The sequence below is a fragment of the Megalobrama amblycephala genome, linkage group LG24, assembly GCF_018812025.1.
Source record: "Megalobrama amblycephala isolate DHTTF-2021 linkage group LG24, ASM1881202v1, whole genome shotgun sequence".
NCBI lineage: Eukaryota > Metazoa > Chordata > Actinopteri > Cypriniformes > Xenocyprididae > Megalobrama > Megalobrama amblycephala.
The window spans coordinates 35,158,984-35,184,124 of NC_063067.1; the positions used below are offsets into that span (position 1 = coordinate 35,158,984).

At 38.8% G+C, this 25,141-nt stretch overlaps 22 non-coding genes across 22 annotated transcripts; all 22 read right to left on the reverse strand.

Moving 5' to 3' along the window:
• Positions 1-15,848: 15,848 nt before the first annotated feature.
• Positions 15,849-15,942, reverse strand: trnai-uau. The gene is made up of 2 exons: positions 15,905-15,942; positions 15,849-15,884 (listed from the first exon to the last, which is right to left on the reverse strand). It is a non-coding gene; the product is annotated as a tRNA-Ile (tRNA).
• Positions 15,943-16,637: 695 nt separating this feature from the next.
• trnai-uau lies at positions 16,638-16,731 on the reverse strand. The gene is made up of 2 exons: positions 16,694-16,731; positions 16,638-16,673 (listed from the first exon to the last, which is right to left on the reverse strand). It is a non-coding gene; the product is annotated as a tRNA-Ile (tRNA).
• A 482-nt stretch (positions 16,732-17,213) lies between these two features.
• trnai-uau lies at positions 17,214-17,307 on the reverse strand. Its single transcript has 2 exons — positions 17,270-17,307; positions 17,214-17,249 (listed from the first exon to the last, which is right to left on the reverse strand). It is a non-coding gene; the product is annotated as a tRNA-Ile (tRNA).
• A 332-nt stretch (positions 17,308-17,639) lies between these two features.
• Positions 17,640-17,733, reverse strand: trnai-uau. Its single transcript has 2 exons — positions 17,696-17,733; positions 17,640-17,675 (listed from the first exon to the last, which is right to left on the reverse strand). It is a non-coding gene; the product is annotated as a tRNA-Ile (tRNA).
• A 119-nt stretch (positions 17,734-17,852) lies between these two features.
• Positions 17,853-17,946, reverse strand: trnai-uau. Its single transcript has 2 exons — positions 17,909-17,946; positions 17,853-17,888 (listed from the first exon to the last, which is right to left on the reverse strand). It is a non-coding gene; the product is annotated as a tRNA-Ile (tRNA).
• A 908-nt stretch (positions 17,947-18,854) lies between these two features.
• trnai-uau lies at positions 18,855-18,948 on the reverse strand. The gene is made up of 2 exons: positions 18,911-18,948; positions 18,855-18,890 (listed from the first exon to the last, which is right to left on the reverse strand). It is a non-coding gene; the product is annotated as a tRNA-Ile (tRNA).
• Positions 18,949-19,067: 119 nt separating this feature from the next.
• trnai-uau lies at positions 19,068-19,161 on the reverse strand. Its single transcript has 2 exons — positions 19,124-19,161; positions 19,068-19,103 (listed from the first exon to the last, which is right to left on the reverse strand). It is a non-coding gene; the product is annotated as a tRNA-Ile (tRNA).
• A 482-nt stretch (positions 19,162-19,643) lies between these two features.
• trnai-uau lies at positions 19,644-19,737 on the reverse strand. The gene is made up of 2 exons: positions 19,700-19,737; positions 19,644-19,679 (listed from the first exon to the last, which is right to left on the reverse strand). It is a non-coding gene; the product is annotated as a tRNA-Ile (tRNA).
• A 119-nt stretch (positions 19,738-19,856) lies between these two features.
• trnai-uau lies at positions 19,857-19,950 on the reverse strand. Its single transcript has 2 exons — positions 19,913-19,950; positions 19,857-19,892 (listed from the first exon to the last, which is right to left on the reverse strand). It is a non-coding gene; the product is annotated as a tRNA-Ile (tRNA).
• A 119-nt stretch (positions 19,951-20,069) lies between these two features.
• On the reverse strand, positions 20,070-20,163 carry trnai-uau. Its single transcript has 2 exons — positions 20,126-20,163; positions 20,070-20,105 (listed from the first exon to the last, which is right to left on the reverse strand). It is a non-coding gene; the product is annotated as a tRNA-Ile (tRNA).
• Positions 20,164-20,495: 332 nt separating this feature from the next.
• trnai-uau lies at positions 20,496-20,589 on the reverse strand. Its single transcript has 2 exons — positions 20,552-20,589; positions 20,496-20,531 (listed from the first exon to the last, which is right to left on the reverse strand). It is a non-coding gene; the product is annotated as a tRNA-Ile (tRNA).
• A 119-nt stretch (positions 20,590-20,708) lies between these two features.
• Positions 20,709-20,802, reverse strand: trnai-uau. The gene is made up of 2 exons: positions 20,765-20,802; positions 20,709-20,744 (listed from the first exon to the last, which is right to left on the reverse strand). It is a non-coding gene; the product is annotated as a tRNA-Ile (tRNA).
• Positions 20,803-21,284: 482 nt separating this feature from the next.
• Positions 21,285-21,378, reverse strand: trnai-uau. Its single transcript has 2 exons — positions 21,341-21,378; positions 21,285-21,320 (listed from the first exon to the last, which is right to left on the reverse strand). It is a non-coding gene; the product is annotated as a tRNA-Ile (tRNA).
• A 120-nt stretch (positions 21,379-21,498) lies between these two features.
• On the reverse strand, positions 21,499-21,592 carry trnai-uau. The gene is made up of 2 exons: positions 21,555-21,592; positions 21,499-21,534 (listed from the first exon to the last, which is right to left on the reverse strand). It is a non-coding gene; the product is annotated as a tRNA-Ile (tRNA).
• A 119-nt stretch (positions 21,593-21,711) lies between these two features.
• trnai-uau lies at positions 21,712-21,805 on the reverse strand. Its single transcript has 2 exons — positions 21,768-21,805; positions 21,712-21,747 (listed from the first exon to the last, which is right to left on the reverse strand). It is a non-coding gene; the product is annotated as a tRNA-Ile (tRNA).
• A 333-nt stretch (positions 21,806-22,138) lies between these two features.
• Positions 22,139-22,232, reverse strand: trnai-uau. Its single transcript has 2 exons — positions 22,195-22,232; positions 22,139-22,174 (listed from the first exon to the last, which is right to left on the reverse strand). It is a non-coding gene; the product is annotated as a tRNA-Ile (tRNA).
• An 874-nt stretch (positions 22,233-23,106) lies between these two features.
• Positions 23,107-23,200, reverse strand: trnat-ugu. The gene is made up of 2 exons: positions 23,163-23,200; positions 23,107-23,142 (listed from the first exon to the last, which is right to left on the reverse strand). It is a non-coding gene; the product is annotated as a tRNA-Thr (tRNA).
• Positions 23,201-23,319: 119 nt separating this feature from the next.
• On the reverse strand, positions 23,320-23,413 carry trnai-uau. The gene is made up of 2 exons: positions 23,376-23,413; positions 23,320-23,355 (listed from the first exon to the last, which is right to left on the reverse strand). It is a non-coding gene; the product is annotated as a tRNA-Ile (tRNA).
• Positions 23,414-23,532: 119 nt separating this feature from the next.
• On the reverse strand, positions 23,533-23,626 carry trnai-uau. The gene is made up of 2 exons: positions 23,589-23,626; positions 23,533-23,568 (listed from the first exon to the last, which is right to left on the reverse strand). It is a non-coding gene; the product is annotated as a tRNA-Ile (tRNA).
• A 482-nt stretch (positions 23,627-24,108) lies between these two features.
• Positions 24,109-24,202, reverse strand: trnai-uau. Its single transcript has 2 exons — positions 24,165-24,202; positions 24,109-24,144 (listed from the first exon to the last, which is right to left on the reverse strand). It is a non-coding gene; the product is annotated as a tRNA-Ile (tRNA).
• Positions 24,203-24,321: 119 nt separating this feature from the next.
• trnai-uau lies at positions 24,322-24,415 on the reverse strand. The gene is made up of 2 exons: positions 24,378-24,415; positions 24,322-24,357 (listed from the first exon to the last, which is right to left on the reverse strand). It is a non-coding gene; the product is annotated as a tRNA-Ile (tRNA).
• Positions 24,416-24,897: 482 nt separating this feature from the next.
• Positions 24,898-24,991, reverse strand: trnai-uau. Its single transcript has 2 exons — positions 24,954-24,991; positions 24,898-24,933 (listed from the first exon to the last, which is right to left on the reverse strand). It is a non-coding gene; the product is annotated as a tRNA-Ile (tRNA).
• Positions 24,992-25,141: the final 150 nt, after the last annotated feature.

Consider the following 25,141-nt stretch of genomic DNA (forward strand, 5'->3'; position numbering starts at 1 on the left):
CAGATGTAACTGTAATTTGATTACCACCCATTTAAAATGTAACTATTGAAATACAGTTACTCAATTTTTGTATTTTAAATACGTAACTAAGTTACATGTATTTCGTAACTCCCCAACCCTGCTCATAAGCATCTTGCATCATTTTCAAACAAGAAAGTTTTCATAAAGATCTCAGGTTTAGAGTCAAATGATCAATTGAGTAAAATCTTGTTTTTCTTTTGCAGATTTTGTATGTTAGCTTCAAACACCTGTTAGAAATTGAAATATTGCTGTGAATTCTTTTGCGTCACATGTTGCAGTAGCCGTTTACTAACAATGTGAACATAGTAACACCACCTGACATGTTTTAAGAAGCAAAAGTCAAAAATATAAATGATTTTAGATTATAATCAGAGCAGAAGTTAACACATGTGATTTATATTTTACAGTGTTAAATAAAAATGTTAAATATAAATCATTATTGTAATTAATCTGTTTTATAATCTTGTTGGAAAATATAATTTATATTTTATATTTCTAACATAATTTTATATTTATACTTTTATTTTTATATGTATTATTTTACAGTTTTTTTCAGTTGCTAACAAGCATTGTTCAATACCAAAACCATACCGAATACTCTTCACACGGTCAGCGAAACAGAAGTCAATGCAGACCAAACTGTGAACCATTTTTCATTGCTTTCAGACAAAATGCATTCAGTGACCACACTTTTCAAAATTCAGGAACTCTTTTCCCATTCGTACTCCACAACATGCAAAATACTATGTATTTTCAGCACATTTTTCTAATGCTAACACATTGCATTCAAAATGATTAAAAACACATTCAAAACAGAATGATGGCAAATTCCAAGTATTTATGCAGTAATTATTTTAAAATATTCTCAATTTTATAACCAAAAATTAAAAAAAATAATCATTACAAGCTAATTGCAATTTCAGCTGAAATTCCACCCAGGTGTTCTGCCTCACTACATCACTGTAATTTACTATAATGAACAACTACACATGTTGTTACAGTAATGTGTAGAATGTATTTTATTTATTATTTTTTTATTATCATTGCTGCCCTAGAGTTTTTTTCCCTCTTTTTTCACCTTTTGGTTATAATTTTCAAGTACTATATTCATATAAAAAAATGAAATTTTGATTAATTTTTTATTCATTTGTGTTACAAATGCTTTCAATAAAGTGAAATTGTGTTACAGTATTCTATATGAAGAACTGATTTATGTGGAAAATCATTGAAACTTTAAAAAAGAAAAGTTCATCAATTATGTAATGCTTCCTGTTGTTAGTGTTTTTTAGGTCAGTGTGTTGTGAATGAAATGTGTGTTTTCTGAATGAGAATTGTTTCTGGTGTTATGTTGGTCTGAGTGAGTTTTGTAGGTGAGATGAACAACATTCATGCTGGTAATGCAGACTGTGTGAAGAGTTTTGAAAATGTGGTTTCGGTATTGAACAATGCTTGTTAGCAACTGCAAAAAAAAAAAAAAAAAAACTGTACAATTAAAAAAATACAATTAAATCAAATACAATTAAAAAAATTAAAGTAATATTTAACTTTTGTATTTTTTTACTTTTTCCAAAAAGATTATATATATATATATATTACACACACACACACACACACACATATATATATATTAATACAGATATGTTATGGATTGTGAGATTTTATGGTAACATTTTACAAAATGGTTGCACTAATATACATTAATTCATGCTTAAATAATGCACAGATAATTATGTGTTAATGTATGACTCATGAAGAACTAAACCATTAATTAAAGGGATAGTTCACCCAAAAATGAAAATTTGATGTTTATCTGCTTACCCCCAGGGCATCCAAGATGTAGGTGACTTTGTTTCTTCAGTAGAACACAAATGATGAATTTTAACTCCAGCCGTTGCGGTCTGTCAGTCATATAATGCATGGCAATGTAACATAAATCTATATAAAGTAAAAAAAACAAAAAAACAACAACAGATAAATCCAAATTTTCTAAAAAAAAACCCAAAACAAATGTATGCTTTATAAACACAAATGATTGACTTGCACGTGCTTCCGCTTGTCGTTTTCTTCAAAAAGCCTACGCTGTATGTCCTATCCTCCCCTATTCAACTATTGGAACGAACGCGGCGCCAGTTTTTCCGTAAGTAAAATAGGGAAGGGTAGGACACACAGCATATGTAATAAAGAGTCTATATGATTAATAGATTAAGTAATATATGAATTGTTATTAATTAAATGTGTCATAATGTATTAATTCCTTAATAACATATTTTATATTACACTAATAGTGTAAATTAATTATCACATTAATTACCACAATGGTTTGAAGCCATGTACTTCAACTTAAAATTGTCTGCTTTAATTAATCATTAGCTAATGATTTGCAAATGTATCATTACGTCATGACTTGCATGAATTAATGCATAGTGCATTACTAACTGATTTTACTAATATTTTCCCCTGTATTTAAATATTATTTAAATATATATTTTCCCCTGTATTTAAATATTATATATATATATATATATATATATATATATTATACAATGTGTGATTAAAAGTCACTTTTAGTGATATTTAGTACCCTGCATTTGTTGAGCAATAGATTCTGTTAACCAAAACAATGGTTTAACCTTCAATTACCTTTTCATTGTGGTTGTTCTTTTTATGGTAATAAATGTAATTCAATAAAAATTGTTAGGTTACAAGTCATTTTGTGCATTTCAGAATGTGTGTGTGTGTGTGTGTGTGTGTGTGTGTGTGTGTGTGTGTGTGTGTGTGTGTGTGTGTGTGTGTGTGTGTGTGTGTGTGTGTGTGTGTGTGTGCGCACTAGACTTTTGGTATTTTGAGCACACACCGGTCAAATCAAAATGCACCCTGGCTTTGCCTGAGCACTAATTCCTTTGGGATTGTGATGCTCTGGCAGCAAACTCTCCCCAGCTGGCATCCCCAAAAGGTTAAAAAGACAGAGAAAGAGGGGAAAAGATATGAATGAATAAATAACAAAATCATGACCAGAACATGACAACTGAAGTGTGTTGCTGTATCAAATCCCTTAGGATTTTTATTTTTATTTTTCTGAAAGGATGATGATGGAGGATGATGATGGAAAACATCTCACCTTGATCTAGTTTTCCCCTGGTCTTTTTCATTACTGACAACTGCAGTTAGTTATGAGACATAGGCTTGATATAGGGTACACTTTTGTGGTTTATTTTTTGGTTTATTTTTAAAGATGCATTCAGTAATTCTTTGGCTAACGTTAGCATTGCTGTTCTTCATGTACTTTAAAGGTGCCCTAGATTATGTTTTTAAAAGATGTAATATAAGTCTAAGGTGTCCCCTGAATGTGTCTGTGAAGTTTCAGCTCAAAATACCCCATAGATTTTTTTTTATTCATTTTTTAACGGCCTATTTTGGGGCATCATTATAAACGCGCCGATTTATGCTGCGGCCCCTTTAAATCGCGCGCTCTCCTCCCACAGAGCTCGCGCTTGCCTTAAACAGTGCCGTAACAAAGTTTACACAGCTAATATAACCCTCAAAATGGATCTTTACAAAGTGTTCGTCATGCATACTGCATGCATGCGTCGGATTATGTGAGTATTGTATACTGTTATATTGTTTACATTGATTCTGAATGAGTTTGAGGCTGTGATCCGTGGCTAACGGCTAATGCTACACTGTTGGAGAGATTTATAAAGAATGAAGTTGTGTTTATGAATTATACAGACTGCAAGTGTTTAAAAATGAAAATAGCGACGGCTCTTGTCTCCGTGAATACAGTAAGAAACGATGGTAACTTTAACCACATTTAACAGTACATTAGCAACATGCTAACGAAACATTTAGAAAGACAATTTACAAATATCACTAAAAATATCATGTTATCATGGATCATGTCAGTTATTATTGCTCCATCTGCCATTTTTCGCTGTTGTTCTTGCTTGCTTACCTAGTCTGTTGATTCAGACGTTGATCCAGACGTTTTGCCCTTGTCTAATGCGTTTCATAATGATAATGTTGGGACCGTGGGCTGGCATATGCAAATATTGGGGGCGTACATATTACAGTTTTTTTCAGTCACTAACAAGCGTTTGTCCAAGCAGTTGTCACATTTTCAAAACTCTAAACACAATTAGCACAGCATCAGTCTATTGTGGCCATACCATTCACACATTTCATGTCGTTTTCACACAATATGGAGTCATTGAACACATTTCCACAATGCTTACATTTTCTTAACAGACAAGCTATACCTCCCAACAAAATTATGGATTATTTTTGTAGTATTTACGAATGTTAACACACAACATCCCACAATAGCAAAAACAATATTCCAAACCTTAGATACAGTATAAAAACCTCTGCTTCTGCAATGATATCAGTTCAAAAACAATATATCTTAGCTGATAATAAACAAACAATTGATTAATTGACACACAGCTGATTTATGTTGTGTAAATTGGGCCAACCACAGCTGATTCCAGTCTGGCTTAGACTCAATGGCAGGGGTTATTTTTTTCTATTATATTGACACTTATACAATAAAAGGAGGACTTTGAGGAGTGATGTTTTTGGAAACAGAAACAGAAAAAGACAAACACTGTAATGTCTGGACGAGGAAGAGTAAGAGCAAGGGGCCCAGCGAGAAGAGCAGGCCCAGTGAGAGATGCAGTGAGAGGTGCAGGACCAGTGAGAGATGCAGTGAGAGGTGCAGGACCAGTGAGAGATGCAGTGAGAGGTGCAGGAGCAGTGAGAGATGCAGTGAGAGGTGCAGGAGCAGTGAGAGATGCAGTGAGAGGTGCAGGAGCAGTGAGAGATGCAGTGAGAGGTGCAGGACCAGTGAGAGATGCAGTGAGAGGTGCAGGAGCAGTGAGAGATGCAGTGAGAGGTGCAGGACCAGTGAGAGATGCAGTGAGAGGTGCAGGACCAGTGAGAGATGCAGTGAGAGGTGCAGGAGCAGTGAGAGATGCAGTGAGAGGTGCAGGAGCAGTGAGAGATGCAGTGAGAGGTGCAGGAGCAGTGAGAGATGCAGTGAGAGGTGCAGGAGCAGTGAGAGGAGCAGTGAGAGGTGCAGGACCAGTGAGAGATGCAGTGAGAGGTGCAGGAGCAGTGAGAGATGCAGTGAGAGGTGCAGGAGCAGTGAGAGATGCAGTGAGAGGTGCAGGAGCAGTGAGAGGAGCAGTGAGAGGTGCAGGAGCAGTGAGAGATGCAGTGAGAGGTGCAGGAGCAGTGAGAGATGCAGTGAGAGGTGCAGGAGCAGTGAGAGGAGCAGTGAGAGGTGCAGGACCAGTGAGAGATGCAGTGAGAGGTGCAGGACCAGTGAGAGATGCAGTGAGAGGTGCAGGACCAGTGAGAGATGCAGTGAGAGGTGCAGGAGCAGTGAGAGATGCAGTGAGAGGTGCAGGAGCAGTGAGAGATGCAGTGAGAGGTGCAGGAGCAGTGAGAGGAGCAGTGAGAGGTGCAGGAGCAGTGAGAGATGCAGGAGCAGTGAGAGGAGCAGTGAGAGGTGCAGGAGCAGTGAGAGATGCAGTGAGAGGTGCAGGAGCAGTGAGAGATGCAGTGAGAGGTGCAGGAGCAGTGAGAGATGCAGTGAGAGGTGCAGGAGCAGTGAGAGGAGCAGTGAGAGGTGCAGGAGCAGTGAGAGGAGCAGGGCCAAGGAGAGGGCAAGGTAGAGGTGTAAGAATGCGTGGTGGTGGCATTCCAAGGGCTGCAAGAACAATAGTCAGTGATGAAATTCGTGCCACTATCATTGACCATGTAATCAACCACGGTCTTTCACTAAGAGAGGCTGGTGAAAGAGTGCAGCCCAATTTGAGACGGTCAACGGTTGCCTCCATTATACGCATCTTTCAACAAACCAACAGGTAAGTATTGCATTTTATATGGATTGTTTCTATTCTCACTTGACATGTCAATAAGGTCATACAGTAATGCATATGTCGAATTTTTTGTCCCTCTAAAGAATGCAACGTCTTCCACCCTCTGGGGGAAGAGGAAAGCTCCTAAATAATGATCAAGAGCTTGCCATTGTAGAAATGGTTGTTGCAAATAATGCAATAAAACTGCATGAAATTCAAACTAGAATTGTAGAGGACCATGAGATATTTGACAATATCGATAGCATCAGCCTCACAACGATTACGCGGACATTGTCCAAACACAGAGTGCGGATGAAGCAGCTCTACACTGTTCCCTTTGAGAGGAACAGTGAGAGAGTCAAGGAGCTACGACAACAATATGTCCAGGTATAGTGTATATTCAATTCAATGTCCAGTTCTATAAGCTTTGCACTTTGCAAGTAGGTAACCTATACAATAATAGGTTACAGTACAGTATGGTATATAGTAGTGACATGATTTACATAAACTTTGTTTCAGAGAGTTATGGAATTGGAGGCCAACCAGGCCCCTCATGAATTCATATACATAGATGAGGCAGGATTCAATCTGGCCAAAAGGCGTTGACGTGGACGAAATGTAATTGGAAAAAGGGCCACAGTTGATGTGCCAGGACAGAGAGGGGCAAACATTACCATGTGTGCAGCAATTGCAAATGCAGGATTACTCCTTCACAGATGTCAGGTTGGACCCTATAATACCGAGCGCCTCCTTGCCTTTCTCAATGATCTCCACCAGCGCCTGGTTCCAGAGCAGGATCAGGAGGGTGAAAACAGTAAACAGTAAAGGAAAAAAATTGCTTTTTACTGGAATGCTTTTGAATGTGAACATTACTGTACATTTGGACATACAGTACCTAACCAAGAAATTTAGTGTAAAACGGTGGATGTTTTGCATGCAAATACCTGTAAAACTGAAACCTAAAAGTCTATGCAGTTTTTGTAATGTCAACAATAGCCAGTATTTTGAAACCTGGTGTACTTTGATTGACTGCATGTACCTTGTGAGGCGAAAACAAGTGTTATTCTTTGACAGAATAATTTAATTTTGAGTCAGATTTCCAGTGTTTTGGTAAAGTTAGTGTGTGCAGAGAAAGATGTGTTCTATTTTGAAATGAAGATTTAGTATATATTTAACAAAATGTGTTTTTGAGAAGAAAATTATCCATTTGGCCAATTGTGTTTTGTAGGTGTGGGTTTGTGTTAAGAGTTTAGAAAAAGTATCTGATGTATGGTTTAGTGCTTGTTAGCGATTGAAAAAAACTGTAATGATCCCGACTGTTACGTAACAGTCGGTGTTATGTTGAGATTCGCCTGTTCTTCGGAGGTCTTTTAAACAAATGAGATTTATATAAGAAGGAGGAAACAATGGAGTTTGAGACTCACTGTATGTCATTTCCATGTACTGAACTTTATTATTTAACTATGGCAAGATAAATTCAATTTTTCATTCGAGGGCACCTTTAAGTTAGTGATTGTTGGAACCAGTGATTTAGGCAAACAAGGCCACGGGTAGTTTTTGTTGTCCGCGGATTGAAGTGACCCCCTCACACTGGGAACGCGATTAGGCCATGATTGGGCTAGTTTCGATTAGCAATTGGGAGGGTTTTGTTGTGCAGACTTGGCAACCCTGATCAAAATGATAAGTTATGATACATCATAAGTTTCTAAATTTCAAATTTCACTTCATTTCCTACCTCTTGACTTACTGACTCGCGCATGTTTTTATGTAATGTTGTTTTCTTTAGTTCTGCGTCGGCATGGAATTAAAGTACATATGTGAATAAAGTTGGCATGAAATCAAAGTACAATTCATCTGTGCTAGTTATTCGACAAAAAATAAAAAATTGTCTTCGTAATCTTTAATCAAAATCTGAAAATGTACTTCCCCTCTGGAATGGCCATCAGTTTGATGGCTTGGGTAGAACATCGCCTCCATCTGTCAGTCTGCTGCGAGCTTTGAAAACTAGCTGCTTTTCTAGATCCAATCAATTCCCAGAGGGAAAAAACAAGCCATACTCTCTATTTTTCTCATTCAATATTCAATTTCACTTGGAAACTTGGTCTGGTTCACACAGACTATAATAAAAAATTAAATAAAAAATAAATAAAAACAATTGTTTTGTCTTTTAGCTAACATAGCATAATCAGATGCAGCTTTATTTTTAGTAACAGTAATACAGCATTTTCTCCATCATACAATGTTATCAAATGAATTTCATGCCATTTATCAACACAAGCCATCCAGCATTTATTATTATGATATTCAAATATCGATCTAGCTTACTGCAGTGTGCAACAAATGTCACAAGTGCACAGAGTAACATTAGAAGATCATTTTCAACACATTCAAATGTATCTAATATGATAAACAGCACTGCTTTACCCCACAGACATTTGACTGGAAGAAGCATCACCATACATATTATGTACATAATACTAATATTAATTAATATTGTTTTAATTGTATTAATTGGTTTGATATATATTGCTTTATGTCTTTGTGATATTGTGAAGCACTTTGGGCAATTGAAATTGCAGTGAAATGTGCTATATAAATGAATAAAGTTGAAGTTGAAGTTGAAGTTTTCAGGAATGACAGAGTTCTTTCTGCAGGTATGCCTTGAAAAAAAAAATACTTAAGAGTCAACTGTTTATTATTTTGTTGTTGTATAAAGTTTGAATTTGTTCTGTTGAGTCTGTTCATGTGCTCAGTCAATTATGAGAAAATATTTTCTACATGTTCAAGGCTTTGTATTAAAAGTTAATTTTGATATGATTAAATACAGAATATTTGACATTAAATGCCCATACGCTGTCTTAAATTTGTAATGACATGAACATGAAAGTAATAATAATACATCGGTTAAAAGCATTAAAATCTTTTGTTGAATTGTTATTGAATGGTACATTTGAATTATTACAATTATATTAGTTAATACTTTAGTTAATAATACTTTAGTTAATTCGTATATTTATATTTTTTAAATTATTAACTATTTTTAAATAATAAAAAACATATATATTTAACTGTGTTCCATAAGGTTAAAAACATCCTTTTCTTGACTATTTGTTTAAAAACAGTAAAGAATTGTTAAGGCCTTCATTTGTACTCTATTCATGGAGTGTGCCATATGTAGAGCTGTAAGCAGGAGGCCATTTCATTGTCTCAGCCTGTGTGTGTGTGTGTGTGTGTGTGTGTGTGTGTGTGTGTGTGTGTGTGTGTGTGTGTGTGTGTGCGTGTGTGTGTGTGTGTGTGTGTGTGTGTGTGTGCGTGTGTGTGTGCGTGTGTGCGTGTGTGTGTGTGTGTGTGTGTGTGTGTGTGTGTTCGCACTTGTCTCCCTAAGGGTGATAGGATGCAGCAATGTGTCACAAGGAAGCAATCTGTCAGCTCGGATCAATACTTGTTCTTAGCTTCCCACCTGCATCGCAATGGTCCTATCAAAGCCCTTCAACAACAAGACCAACGCACATTCTTAATTTAATACTAGCAAAGAAAGTGATTTATCTCATATCCTACCTGAATTTTTCCCATTAACTCAAAATGGAATACACCATATTTCATTTGAAACAACAACAGCATGTGTATAGCAGATCTCATCATTTGTTTACTGATATTAAATGATGCATGAAACTGTGCTGTGACTCTTACACTGACCTATTGCCTGCCTACAATTCATTAATTGTCTAATTTCTTCCACTCTCTTTCAACCAATTATATTATGCAAATATGAACAAAAATTTCCATCTCTTGAAGCACTGAACTGTATGTTATATTAACATAGTTTGTCTTAATCCACACCAGGACTGTGTAGTAATCATCATGGTCATTTGTATTGTAATCCAATAATTTAAACAACACAGTCTTGTTTGTAAACTTGTTATCACTGAGGAAGCATCTGTCTCGATCCATCCAGACAGTTTTATGACTCAAATAACTGAGGCAACTGTTGTTTTGCTTTTTTCATCGTCCTCAGCAGACCCCAGTGTGTCACTGAAAAATTTTGAGTGACATGTAAACAGCTGCTTGAATCTAACATTTTCAGTTTTGGAAGCAAAAGATTCAGCATGAAATCACAGTCAAGTGGGAAATCGCAACATCAAGTTTGACTGAGACAGCCCTTGAAGCCAACATCAAACCAAAATGGACCCTTTTAGATAACATTAGTCAATAGCCAAATACAGTTTACTGTATGCACTGTTTCACCATCCAATCAAATCCCAATGGATAAAATCAAGTCCCGCCCAAGATTCGATCCACTTGGAAAAAAGCTAAAAGTAAAGTGTGTTGCAAGCATTAACTTTACATGAGATATGGACAAGGGACATGGTCTGTGAACTAAATTGTATATATGTGCTCAACGTGACCTGAAGAGTTCAACAATGTTTATCCATCGATATCTGTGTGCAGCATGATGTATTGGGGGTTCATACGTGTCGTACAAAGAGCTGCCAGAGCAGGGCAGTTAAATACATGAACGGTCTTCTTGCAAAGTTTTACTAACTTGCTTTTAATTTCATCTGCTGTATGTCCATGAGTGTGTGCATGTAACATTTAGATGCATTCATTTAGCACATGATTTTATCAACAAATCATGAATGAGGAATACTACAGCATAATCAATTCATAAGGAAAAAGTAAAACAGAAAATGTTGTAATACAAAGTTTCAAAGTTAGAAAGCACAAGCAGAAATATAGGCGAAAAAGAACAACAACTTTGATTTATATGTGTTGGAAGATTGATTCTGGAAATACAACATTTGAGGAGCTCTTCTCAGAAGTCCATTCTCTACCAAAGCCACAGAACAACACGGCTTGAGCTAAATTGTTTCTTAAAGGGGCAGTTCACAGCTGCCAAAATGGACTTTCAATAAAACTTGGCTGCTTGTGTGGTGTAAATGCAACGAAAAATAAAAAAAAATAAATTTAAATCGGTGTTAACTGATTAGAGAAAACAGAGAAAAGGGGCTTTTTTTTGCCAAATGGGTAGGAAAACTTTAATACCCATAATGCACTGAGCATGTACATGTCCAAGATAACTCCCAGGCTGTTTCTCAATTTAAAAATTAAAAGGGAAAAAAAAACGGACTTGCATTCTCGTGGAGACCGGTCTTGCCAGGCTACCTTGAAAGAACCCGAAAGGACACAGAACACATCTTTGTGAGAGTTGATTGTGTTGTTCAACTGACCGTTTTTAATGCTTAAATCCCAAAGGAAGACAAAAATGAAGATAGTATAACACTAGGTTTATTAGATAAATCTAAATAGACAGCTAACACTTGAGCATGTATCAATGAACACAAACAATACTGGACCAAGAACAGAACACAGACAGGTACTTAAATACGCAGTGATGACATTCAGACCGAATGCAATGATTGGGCACACATTTTATGGTCCTCCGCCTTCCACAGACAATATACATATAAAGACATTTAGACCACTTAGTGATTGTTGTTATCAGGAAGTGAAGAGAATTTCAACCACCATAACAAAAATGTTTCTGGAATAAATCGCCTACCCTGCCTTTAAATAAAAATATAAAATTATGAAACTTAACTTAACTTAGCCAAATCTATTAGCTCTGGAGCAAGTAATAGATTAATAAGACCAAAGATTGCGTGTTTGATATACCCAAAATGAATTACACCTCATGTTTAAACACTATCTGCATAAGAACCAGTGGCAAATTCCTGAAGGACTGGACAAGATAAAGCTGTTCTTGGTGTGTAGATGAGCGCTTGATGACGGCCAGGAGTTCACATCTAAAAAAAAACGTCTAAGCAAATTGTCAAATAGGCGCTGTGTTTATATATAAGTTGCATATTTGAGGTCTAATAAATTACATTCTTACCTAAAAACAACTCTTAAAAGTACATTATGTGACACAAAAACAGTAGTATTTGTAAAATTATGGATGGATTTGCTCGTCTGCCATGACACTCACTGTGAGAAATGCTGCAAACGGAGTGATACAAACGGTGAAACGGTTCCATGGTGATACTGGTAGAATATAGCATGGCTGGAAAGGCTCTAACCCAATCACATTTGAGAACCAGAATGAACTGTTGTATAAATTATTATATCTTTCTATATCAAGCATGTTCAATCCGCAAATCGAGAGACAAATACATAATTGAAAAATGTCTATATACACTCTTCTTGTCTATACACACTCTTTCCGAAGACATCATGTACCCTAACAATTTGGGACAAATTTAATGTAATTTAATGGAAACTACGTGATTGTACAAAAAAATTCTACCGCAAAGTGATGACGTCTCTGATCACTACCTTGTAACATGCGTACTGCATACTGATGATATTTGTCAAATTGCTCCGCAATATCGACTAGGCAGAACAATTCTCCCGACAACTATAGATAAATTCACAAATAAACTGCCTGATCTGTCTCAGCTGCTAATTGTACCTAAACACACAAATGATCTCGAGAAAATGACTAGCAGCATGTGCACCATTTTCACTAGTACATTAGATACTGTTGCACCGATGAGATTAAAAAAGGTTAGAGAGAAAAATACTGTACCTTGGTACAACAGTATTACTCGCGCTATCAAAAAAGAAACTCGCAATCTAGAATGCAAATGGAGACAAACTTGTTTAGAGGTCTTCAGAATCGCGTGGAAAGAAAGTTCGTCTCGTTATAGAAAGACTCTAAAAGCACCCAGAGCCGAGCATCTCCGCAAACTCATAGAGAATAACCAAAACAATCCACGGTTCTTATTTAGTACAGTAGCTAGATTAACAAATAAACAGATATCACCAGAACAAAATGTTTCATTACAATTTAGTAGTGATGACTTTATGAATTTCTTTACTGAGAAAATCGAAAGTATCAGAAATACAATTGTAAATGTACAACCTTTGACAGATTTTTATGATTCAGCCTCAATTATCGCCCCTCAAGAACAGTTGCAGTGCTTTACAACTATAGGACAGGAAGAGCTAAATAAACTTATCACTGCGTCTAAACCAACAACATGTTTATTAGATCCAATACCCACTAAACTACTGAAAGAATTGTTAACTGTAGCAGAACAGCCTCTTCTCAATATTATCAACTCGTCTCTATCTCTAGGTCACGTCCCACGACCGTTCAAGCTAGCAGTTATTAAGCCTCTCATTAAGAAACCACAATTAGATCCAAACGTATTAGCAAATTACAGACCCATCTCAAATCTTCCATTTATGTCTAAAATACTAGAAAAAGTAGTGTCGGTCCAATTATGCTCCTTCTTGCAAAAAAACGCTATCTATGAAAAATTTCAGTCAGGATTCAGATCTCATCATAGCACAGAAACTGCGCTCGTTAAAATTACAAACGACTTACTTCTAGCTTCTGACCAGGGCTGTGTCTCAATACTAGTGTTACTTGATCTCAGTGCTGCGTTCGACACTATAGATCATAAAATACTCCTAGATCGACTACAAAATTACACTGGTATTCAGGGACAGGCATTGCGGTGGTTTAGATCGTACCTATCAGACCGTCACAATTTTGTTTATATAAACGGGGAAAAATCTAAGATCACGATAGTAAACTATGGCGTGCCGCAAGGATCAGTGTTAGGCCCTCTGCTATTTTCAATCTACATGCTGCCACTCGGCAATATTATAAGAAAACATGGAATTAGTTTCCACTGCTATGCCGATGATACTCAGTTATATATTTCAACACAACCAGATGAAATCTCTAAATTATCCAATCTGACAGAATGTATTAAAGAAGTAAAACATTGGATGACTAGTAATTTTCTTCTATTAAATTCAGATAAGACTGAATTATTACTTATTGGGCCAAAAACCTGTACACAGAATCTCTCAGACTACAATCTGCATTTAGAAGGATGTACTGTTACTCCATCCTCGACAGTTAAAGACCTGGGTGTTTTATTAGACAGCAACTTGTCCTTTGAAAATCATATTTCATATGTTACAAAAACAGCCTTCTTCCACCTCAGAAACATTGCTAAGATTCGGAATATGTTATCTATTTCTGATGCAGAAAAGTTAGTTTCATGACATCTCGACTAGATTACTGTAATGCATTATTAGCTGGTTGTCCTGCTTCCTCAATAAATAAGCTACAATTAGTACAAAATGCAGCTGCTAGAGTTCTTACCAGGTCAAGAAAATATGATCATATAACACCAATTTTATCATCTCTACACTGGTTACCTATTAAGCTCTGTATTGATTATAAAGTATTGCTAATGACCTATAAGGCTCTAAAAGGTTTAGCTCCTGTGTACTTAACCGATCTTCTATCACCCTACAATCCTTCACGCTCTTTAAGATCACAAAACTCTGGACTTCTGGTTGTACCTAGGATAGCTAAGTCCACTAAAGGAGGGAGAACGTTTTCACATTTGGCTCCGAAACTCTGGAATAGCCTTCCTGATAATGTTCGGGGCTCAGACTCGCTCACCCAGTTTAAATCTAGATTAAAGACACATCTCTTTAGCCAAGCATTCACATAATGCATCTCATATCAGATCAATTGCACATGACTATCTTTGCTTAATGTTATGAACAGCAGCTACGCTAATTATTCTCCATTTGCTTTTCTGTTTTGCCTCGGGACACCCGTCCCGAGGTGACTAGAGAGGACTTCAGCTTCAGTTTGGATCCAGCCTCTTAAGAAGACCTCAGATGACCAACTCCTATGAAGAGACGGTGCCAACTCCTGCGAGGACTTCAGAAGACGCAATCATCTGGATCAACATGCACATTCCCAAAATTCTATATCCTAATTATGGTTAATAGAATTCATTTTTCAGGAGCTCATTGCTTCTACGTTCAGTTGAACTGCTAACAGTGATTGTAAATTAATTGCCTAAATTATTACATTATTTGCTAACTGCATTCTTTAAACTGTAATGTTGACATGCATTCTCTGTAAAGCTGCTTTGAAATGATATGTATCGTGAAAAGCGTTATACAAGTAAATGTGAATTGAATTGAATTGAATAGCCCTTGAATGCTATAGGCTCACTTTTAATTAACGATAATCACGCAGTGTTAGACAGATCTTTTGCATGATTCTCTGAGAATTCTTCTTAAAGCCCAAGCACTGCGCGCTGACCGATTGCACCACTGGAGCTTCTGAAGCAAAGCTACATTACCAAATACCATGTGGAGAAGCAAACCAAAATGGACTATTTTAAAACAAGGCTAAGCTTGATTACACCAGTCCCTACATGAAAGGCTCTCTTGATGAATAATTGGCACACATTCTACCTATTATGTACCTCAATTGAAGATTCATATTCAATACAATACTGGGCTATCCATTATACCTTGAACTTTCTTTTAATTAATGATAACCATGCAGTGTTAGACAGGTCTTTTGCATGATTCTCTGAGAAAGTACAGAAAGATTCTCTTATAAGTACCGCGCGCTGACAGATTGCGCCACAGGAGCTTCTGAAACAGAGTCAACTTCCAACAACCATGTGGGCATTATACCTACTAGCGCTATAATCATGAGGTTGACTCTGTGTCAAAACAATCTTTCAAGTTAGCCCTTGAAAATTCTACTTCTTTAAGATAGTCATCCAATATTAAAAAGGTCTTTTGCAACATTCCCTAATTATTTTTCTAATTAATGACATCAAAGCAATGTTCAGCCAATCTTTCAAGTCAGTCTTTGAATGCTTTTGCTACTATATTATCATTTGCTTTCTAAAACCATGCTCCAGGTGAGGCTTGAACTCACAACCTCAGCATTGCTCTGCTACGTACTGCCTTATAAGAACCGCGCGCTGACCAATTGCCCCACTGGAGCTTCTGTAACAGCGTCAACTTCCAACAACCATGTGGGTATTATAAGTACTAGCGCTATAAAGATGAGGTTGATTCTTTGTAATAACAATCTTTCAAGTTAGCCCTTGCTTTCTAAAACCACGCTCCAGGTGAGGCTCGAACTCACAGCCTCGGCATTGCTCTGCTACGTACTGCCTTATAAGTACCGCGCGCTAACCGATTGCGCCACTGGAGCTTCTGAAACCGAATCAACTTCCAACAACCATGTGGATATTATACCTACTAGCGTTATAAACATGAGGTTGATTCTTTGTAATAACAATCTTTCAAGTTAGTCCTTGAAAATTCTACTTCTTTAAGATAGTCATCCAATCTTAAAAAGGTCTTTTGCAACATTCCCTAATTATTTTTTTAATTAATGACATCAAAGCAATGTTCAGCCAATCTTTCAAGTCAGTCTTTGAACGCTTTTGCTACTATATTGTCATTTGCTTTCTAAAACCATGCTCCAGGTGAGGCTCGAACTCACAACCTCAGCATTGCTCTGCTACGTACTGCCTTACAAGAACCGCGCGCTGACCAATTGCCCCACTGGAGATTCTGTAACAGCGTCAACTTCCAACAACCATGTGGGTATTATAAGTACTAGCGCTATGAAGATGAGGTTGATTCCTTGTAATAACAATCTTTCAAGTTACCCCTTGCTTTCTAAAAACATGCTCCAGGTGAGTCTCGAACTCACAACCTCGGCATTGCTCTGCTACGTACTGCCTTATAAGGACCGCGCGCTGACCGATTGCGCCACTGGAGCTTCTGAAACAGCGTCAACTTCCAACAACCATGTGGACATTATACCTACTAGCGCTATAACAATGAGGTTCATTCTTTGTAATAACAATCTTACAAGTTAGCCCTTGCTTTCTAAAAACATGCTCCAGGTGAGGCTCGAACTCACAACCTCGGCATTGCTCTGCTACGTACTGCCTTATAAGTACCGCGCGCTGACCGATTGCGCCACTGGAGCTTCTGAAACAGAGTCAACTTCCAACAACCATGTGGGCATTATACCTACTAGCGCTATAATCATGAGGTTGACTCTGTGTAAAAACAATCTTTCAAGTTAGTCCTTGAAAATTCTACTTCTTTAAGATAGTCATCCAATATTAAAAAGGTCTTTTGCAACATTCCCTAATTATTTTTCTAATTAATGACATCAAAGCAATGTTCAGCCAATCTTTCAAGTCAGTCTTTGAATGCTTTTGCTACTATATTATCATTTGCTTTCTAAAACCATGCTCCAGGTGAGGCTCGAACTCACAACCTCAGCATTGCTCTGCTACGTACTGCCTTATAAGAACCGCACGCTGACCAATTGCCCCACTGGAGCTTCTGTAACAGCGTCAACTTCCAACAACCATGTGGGTATTATAAGTACTAGCGCTATAAAGATAAGGTTGATTCTTTGTAATAACAATCTTTCAAGTTAGCCCTTGCTTTCTAAAACCATGCTCCAGGTGAGGCTCGAACTCACAACCTCGGCATTGCTCTGCTACGTACTGCCTTATAAGTACCGCGCGCTGACCGATTGCGCCACTGGAGCTTCTGAAACAGAGTCAACTTCCAACAACCATGTGGGTATTATACCTACTAGCGCTATAAACATCAGGTTGATTCTTTGTAATGACAATCTTTCAAGTTAGCAATTGCTTTCTAAAAACATGCTCCAGCTGAGGCTCGAACTCACAACCTCGGCATTGCTCTGCTACGTACTGCCTTATAAGTACCGCGCGCTGACCGATTGCGCCACTGGAGCTTCTGAAACAGAGCCAACTTCCAACAACCATGTGGACATTATACCTACTAGTGCTATAACCATGAGGTTGTTTCTTTGTAATACCAATTTTTCAAGTTAGACCTTGCTTTCTAAAAACATGCTCCAGGTGAGGCTCGAACTCACAACCTCAGCATTGCTCTGCTACGTACTGCCTTATAAGTACCGCGCGCTGACCGATTGCGCCACTGGAGCTTCTGTAACAGCATCAACTTCCAACAACCATGCGGACATGATACCTACTAGCGCTATAACAATGAGGTTGATTCTTTGTAATAACAATCTTTCAAGTTAGCCCTTGCTTTCTAAAAACATGCTCCATGTGAGGCTCGAACTCACAACCTCGGCATTGCTCTGCTACGTACTGCCTTATAAGTACCGCGCGCTGACCGATTGCGCCAATGGAGCTTCTTTAACAGTGTCAATGTCCAACAACCATGTGGACATTATACCTACTAGCGCTATAACAATGAGGTTGATTCTTTGTAATAACAATCTTTCAAGTTAGCCCTTGCTTTCTAAAAGCATGCTCCAGGTGAGGCTCGAACTAACAACCTCGGCATTGCTCTGCTACGTACTGCCTTATAAGTACCGCGCGCTGACCGATTGCGCCACTGGAGCTTCTGAAACAGAGCCAACTTCCAACAACCATGTGGGCATTATACCTACTAGTGCTATAACCATGAGGTTGTTTCTTTGTAATACCAATTTTTCAAGTTAGACCTTGCTTTCTAAAAACATGCTCCAGGTGAGGCTCGAACTCACAACCTCAGCATTGCTCTGCTACGTACTGCCTTATAAGTACCATGCGCTGAAATATTGTGTCGCTGGAGCTTCTGAAGCAAAGACAAATACCAATAACCATGTGGGCATTATACCTACTAGCGTTATAATCATGAGGTTGATTCTGTGTCAAAACAATCTTTCAAGTTAGTCCTTGAATATTCTACTTCTTTAAGATAGTCATCCAATATTAAAAAGGTCTTTTGCAACATTCCCTAATTATTCTTCTAATTAATGACATCAAAGCAATGTTCAGCCAATCTTTCAAGTCAGTCTTTGAACGCTTTTGCTAATATGTTATCATTTGCTTTCTAAAACCATGCTCCAGGTGAGGCTCGAACTCACAACCTCAGCATTGCTCTGCTATGTACTGCCTTATAAGTACCGCACACTGACCAATTGCGCCACTGGAGCTTCAGAAACAGTGTCAACTTCCAATAACCATGTGGGTATTATAACTATTAGCGCTATAAAGATGAGTTTTATTCTTTGTAATAACAATCTTTGAAGTTAGCCCTTGCTTTCTAAAACCATGCTCCAGGTGAGGCTCGAACTCACAACCTCGGCATTGCTCTGCTACGTACTGCCTTATAAGTACCGCGCGCTGACCAATTGCGCCACTGGAGCTTCTTTAACAGTGTCAACTTCCAACAACCATGTGGACATTATACCTACTAGCGCTATAACAATGAGGTTGATTCTTTGTAATAACAATCTTTCAAGTTAGCCCTTGCTTTCTAAAAACATGCTCCAGGTGAGGCTCGAACTCACAACCTCGGCATTGCTCTGCTACGTACTGCCTTATAAGTACCGCGCGCTGACCGATTGCGCCACTGGAGCTTCTGAAACAGAGTCAACTTCCAACAACCATGTGGGCATTATACCTACTAGCGCTATAATCATGAGGTTGACTCTGTGTAAAAACAATCTTTCAAGTTAGTCCTTGAAAATTCTACTTCTTTAAGATAGTCATCCAATATTAAAAAGGTCTTTTGCAACATTCCCTAATTATTTTTCTAATTAATGACATCAAAGCAATGTTCAGCCAATCTTTCAAGTCAGTCTTTGAATGCTTTTGCTACTATATTATCATTTGCTTTCTAAAACCATGCTCCAGGTGAGGCTCGAACTCACAACCTCAGCATTGCTCTGCTGCGTACTGCCTTATAAGAACCGCACGCTGACCAATTGCCCCACTGGAGCTTCTGTAACAGCGTCAACTTCCAACAACCATGTGGGTATTATAAGTACTAGCGCTATAAAGATAAGGTTGATTCTTTGTAATAACAATCTTTCAAGTTAGCCCTTGCTTTCTAAAACCATGCTCCAGGTGAGGCTCGAACTCACAACCTCGGCATTGCTCTGCTACGTACTGCCTTATAAGTACCGCGCGCTGACCGATTGCGCCACTGGAGCTTCTGAAACAGAGTCAACTTCCAACAACCATGTGGGTATTATACCTACTAGCGCTATAAACATCAGGTTGATTCTTTGTAATGACAATCTTTCAAGTTAGCAATTGCTTTCTAAAAACATGCTCCAGGTGAGGCTCGAACTCACAACCTCGGCATTGCTCTGCTACGTACTGCCTTATAAGTACCGCGCGCTGACCGATTGCGCCACTGGAGCTTCTGAAACAGAGCCAACTTCCAACAACCATGTGGACATTATACCTACTAGTGCTATAACCATGAGGTTGTTTCTTTGTAATACCAATTTTTCAAGTTAGACCTTGCTTTCTAAAAACATGCTCCAGGTGAGGCTCGAACTCACAACCTCAGCATTGCTCTGCTACGTACTGCCTTATAAGTACCGCGCGCTGACCGATTGCGCCACTGGAGCTTCTGTAACAGCATCAACTTCCAACAACCATGCGGACATGATACCTACTAGCGCTATAACAATGAGGTTGATTCTTTGTAATGACAATCTTTCAAGTTAGCAATTGCTTTCTAAAACCATGCTCCAGGTGAGGCTCGAACTCACAACCTCAGCATTGCTCTGCTATGTACTGCCTTATAAGTACCGCGCACTGACCAATTGCGCCACTGGAGCTTCAGAAACAGTGTCAACTTCCAATAACCATGTGGGTATTATAACTATTAGCGCTATAAAGATGAGTTTTATTCTTTGTAATAACAATCTTTGAAGTTAGCCCTTGCTTTCTAAAACCACGCTCCAGGTGAGGCTCGAACTCACAACCTCGGCATTGCTCTGCTACGTACTGCCTTATAAGTACCGCGCGCTGACCGATTGCGCCACTGGAGCTTCTTTAACAGTGTCAACTTCCAACAACCATGTGGGTATTATAAGTACTAGCGCTATAACAATGAGGTTGATTCTTTGTAATAACAATCTTTCAAGTTAGCCCTTGCTTTCTAAAAACATGCTCCAGGTGAGGCTCGAACTCACAACCTCGGCATTGCTCTGCTACGTACTGCCTTATAAGTACCGCGCGCTGACCGATTGCGCCACTGGAGCTTCTGAAACAGAGCCAACTTCCAACAACCATGTGGGCATTATACCTACTAGCGCTATAATCATGAGGTTGACTCTGTGTAAAAACAATCTTTCAAGTTAGTCCTTGAAAATTCTACTTCTTTAAGATAGTCATCCAATATTAAAAAGGTCTTTTGCAACATTCCCTAATTATTTTTCTAATTAATGACATCAAAGCAATGTTCAGCCAATCTTTCAAGTCAGTCTTTGAATGCTTTTGCTACTACATTATCATTTGCTTTCTAAAACCATGCTCCAGGTGAGGCTCGAACTCACAACCTCAGCATTGCTCTGCTACGTACTGCCTTATAAGAACCGCGCGCTGACCAATTGCCCCACTGGAGCTTCTGTTACAGCGTCAACTTCCAACAACCATGTGGGTATTATAAGTACTAGCGCTATAAAGATAAGGTTGATTCTTTGTAATAACAATCTTTCAAGTTAGCCCTTGCTTTCTAAAACCATGCTCCAGGTGAGGCTCGAACTCACAACCTCGGCATTGCTCTGCTACGTACTGCCTTATAAGTACCGCGCGCTGACCGATTGCGCCACTGGAGCTTCTGAAACAGAGTGAACTTCCAACAACCATGTGGGTATTATACCTACTAGCGCTATAAACATCAGGTTGATTCTTTGTAATGACAATCTTTCAAGTTAGCAATTGCTTTCTAAAAAACATGCTCCAGGTGAGGCTCGAACTCACAACCTCGGCATTGCTCTGCTACGTACTGCCTTATAAGTACCGCGCGCTGACCGATTGCGCCACTGGAGCTTCTGAAACAGAGCCAACTTCCAACAACCATGTGGACATTATACCTACTAGTGCTATAACCATGAGGTTGTTTCTTTGTAATACCAATTTTTCAAGTTAGACCTTGCTTTCTAAAAACATGCTCCAGGTGAGGCTCGAACTCACAACCTCAGCATTGCTCTGCTACGTACTGCCTTATAAGTACCGCGCGCTGACCGATTGCGCCACTGGAGCTTCTGTAACAGCATCAACTTCCAACAACCATGCGGACATGATACCTACTAGCGCTATAACAATGAGGTTGATTCTTTGTAATGACAATCTTTCAAGTTAGCAATTGCTTTCTAAAAACCATGCTCCAGGTGAGGCTCGAACTCACAACCTCAGCATTGCTCTGCTATGTACTGCCTTATAAGTACCGCGCACTGACCAATTGCGCCACTGGAGCTTCAGAAACAGTGTCAACTTCCAATAACCATGTGGGTATTATAACTATTAGCGCTATAAAGATGAGTTTTATTCTTTGTAATAACAATCTTTGAAGTTAGCCCTTGCTTTCTAAAACCACGCTCCAGGTGAGGCTCGAACTCACAACCTCGGCATTGCTCTGCTACGTACTGCCTTATAAGTACCGCGCGCTGACCGATTGCGCCACTGGAGCTTCTTTAACAGTGTCAACTTCCAACAACCATGTGGTATTATAAGTACTAGCGCTATAAAGATGAGTTATTCTTTGTAATAACAATCTTTCAAGTTAGCCCTTGCTTTCTAAAAGCATGCTCCAGGTGAGGCTCGAACTAACAACCTCGGCATTGCTCTGCTACGTACTGCCTTATAAGTACCGCGCGCTGACCGATTGCGCCACTGGAGCTTCTGAAACAGAGCCACCTTCCAACAACCATGTGGGCATTATACCTACTAGTGCTATAACCATGAGGTTGTTTCTTTGTAATACCAATTTTCAAGTTAGACCTTGCTTTCTAAAAACATGCTCCAGGTGAGGCTCGAACTCACAACCTCAGCATTGCTCTGCTACGTACTGCCTTATAAGTACCATGCGCTGAAATATTGTGTCGCTGGAGCTTCTGAAGCAAAGACAAATACCAATAACCATGTGGGCATTTTTCTGTGTCAAAACAATCTTTCAAGTTAGTCCTTGAATATTCTACTTCTTTAAGATAGTCATCCAAAATTAAAAAGGTCTTTTGCAACATTCCCTAATTATTCTTCTAATTAATGACATCAAAGCAATGTTCAGCCGATCTTTCAAGTCAGTCTTTGAACGCTTTTGCTAATATGTTATCATTTGCTTTCTAAAACCATGCTCCAGGTGAGGCTCGAACTCACAACCTCAGCATTGCTCTGCTATGTACTGCCTTATAAGTACCGCGCACTGACCAATTGCGCCACTGGAGCTTCAGAAACAGTGTCAACTTCCAATAACCATGTGGGTATTATAACTATTAGCGCTATAAAGATGAGTTTTATTCTTTGTAATAACAATCTTTGAAGTTAGCCCTTGCTTTCTAAAACCACGCTCCAGGTGAGGCTCGAACTCACAACCTCGGCATTGCTCTGCTACGTACTGCCTTACAAGTACCGCGCGCTGACCGATTGCGCCACTGGAGCTTCTTTAACAGTGTCAACTTCCAACAACCATGTGGGTATTATACCTACTAGCGCTATAAACGTCAGGTTGATTCTTTGTAATGACAATCTTTCAAGTTAGAAATTGCTTTCTAAAAACATGCTCCAGGTGAGGCTCGAACTCACAACCTCGGCATTGCTCTGCTACGTACTGCCTTATAAGTACCGCGCGCTGACCGATTGCGCCACTGGAGCTTCAGAAACAGTGTCAACTTCCAATAACCATGTGGGTATTATAACTATTAGCGCTATAAAGATGAGTTTTATTCTTTGTAATAACAATCTTTGAAGTTAGCCCTTGCTTTCTAAAACCATGCTCCAGGTGAGGCTCGAACTCACAACCTCGGCATTGCTCTGCTACGTACTTCCTTATAAGTACCGCGCGCTGACCGATTGCGCCACTGGAGCTTCTGAAACCGAGTCAACTTCCAACAACCATGTGGATATTATACCTACTAGCGTTATAAACATGAGGTTCATTCTTTGTAATAACAATCTTTCAAGTTAGTCCTTGAAAATTCTACTTCTTTAAGATAGTCAACCAATCTTAAAAAGGTCTTTTGCAACATTCCCTAATTATTTTTTTAATTAATGACATCAAAGCAATGTTCAGCCAATCTTTCAAGTCAGTCTTTGAACGCTTTTGCTACTATATTGTCATTTGCTTTCTAAAATCATGCTCCAGGTGAGGCTCGAACTCACAACCTCAGCATTGCTCTGCTACGTACTGCCTTATAAGAACCGTGCGCTGACCAATTGCCCCACTGGAGCTTCTGTAACAGCGTCAACTTCCAACAACCATGTGGGTATTATAAGTACTAGCGCTATGAAGATGAGGTTGATTCCTTGTAATAACAATCTTTCAAGTTAGCCCTTGCTTTCTAAAACCATGCTCCAGGTGAGGCTCGAACTCACAACCTCGGCATTGCTCTGCTACGTACTGCCTTATAAGTACCGCGCGCTGACCGATTGCGCCACTGGAGCTTCTTTAACAGTGTCGACTTCCAACAACCATGTGGACATTATACCTACTAGCGCTATAACAATGAGGTTGATTCTTTGTAATAACAATCTTTCAAGTTAGCCCTTGCTTTCTAAAAACATGCTCCAGGTGAGGCTCGAACTCACAACCTCGGCATTGCTCTGCTACGTACTGCCTTATAAGTACCGCGCGCTGACCGATTGCGCCACTGGAGCTTCTGAAACAGAGTCAACTTCCAACAACCATGTGGGCATTATACCTACTTGCGCTATAATCATGAGGTTGACTCTGTGTAAAAACAATCTTTCAAGTTAGTCCTTGAAAATTCTACTTCTTTAAGATAGTCATCCAATATTAAAAAGGTCTTTTGCAACATTCCCTAATTATTTTTCTAATTAATGACATCAAAGGAATGTTCAGCCAATCTTTCAAGTCAGTCTTTGAATGCTTTTGCTACTATATTATCATTTGCTTTCTAAAACCATGCTCCAGGTGAGGCTCGAACTCACAACCTCAGCATTGCTCTGCTACGTACTGCCTTATAAGAACCGCGCGCTGACCAATTGCCCCACTGGAGCTTCTGTAACAGCGTCAACTTCCAACAACCATGTGGGTATTATAAGTACTAGCGCTATAAAGATAAGGTTGATTCTTTGTAATAACAATCTTTCAAGTTAGCCCTTGCTTTCTAAAACCATGCTCCAGGTGAGGCTCGAACTCACAACCTCGGCATTGCTCTGCTACGTACTGCCTTATAAGTACCGCGCGCTGACCGATTGCGCCACTGGAGCTTCTGAAACCAAGTCAACTTCCAACAACCATGTGGATATTATACCTACTAGCGTTATAAACATGAGGTTGATTCTTTGTAATAACAATCTTTCAAGTTAGTCCTTGAAAATTCTACTTCTTTAAGATAGTCAACCACTCTTAAAAAGGTC